The sequence below is a fragment of the Gekko japonicus genome, unplaced genomic scaffold (genome assembly GCF_001447785.1).
Source record: "Gekko japonicus isolate JY-2015 unplaced genomic scaffold, Gekko_japonicus_V1.1 scaffold4824, whole genome shotgun sequence".
NCBI lineage: Eukaryota > Metazoa > Chordata > Lepidosauria > Squamata > Gekkonidae > Gekko > Gekko japonicus.
The window spans coordinates 5,823-6,386 of record NW_015176122.1 but is presented as its reverse complement, the minus strand read 5'-3'; positions in this window follow the sequence as shown (position 1 = coordinate 6,386).

Genomic DNA, 564 nt, shown 5'->3' with positions numbered 1-564 from the left:
GGTTGCGGTGCTCATCTCCGTTTCAAAGCCGAAGAGCCAGCGCTGTCCGAAGACGTTTCCGTGGTCACGTGGCCGGCATGACTAAACACCAAGGCGCACGGAACGCTGTTTTTAACGCTGGTACCTTCCCACCGAAGTGGTACCTATTTATCTACTTGCAATTTCTTGCTTTCGAACTGCTAGGTTGGCAGGAGCTGGAACGAGAGACGGGTGCTCACTCCGTCATGCGGCACACTCGGGTCTCGAACTGCTGAACTACCGGCCTTCCACAGCCTGCAGTTCAGCGTCTCAACCACTTGAGCCACCGCAGCTCCTGGTAGCAATCTAGAGGGAGCATTACGGGCCACCAAAAGCCTCAACGGAGACAGAGCCGCCGCCCCAAGTGCGCAAGACACGGAGGTTCTCCCCCCCCCTCCCCCAGCCGCTGCTTCTGCGCAAGCGCAGATGGGACTCCTCGTCCGCCTCCCGCTCGGCCCTCTCCGACGGACGGCGGGAGCCGAACGCGTTCGTCGAGGAGGCGGGACTAATCCCCTCCCTCCCCCTCTCCCTTCTCCCCCCCCATCG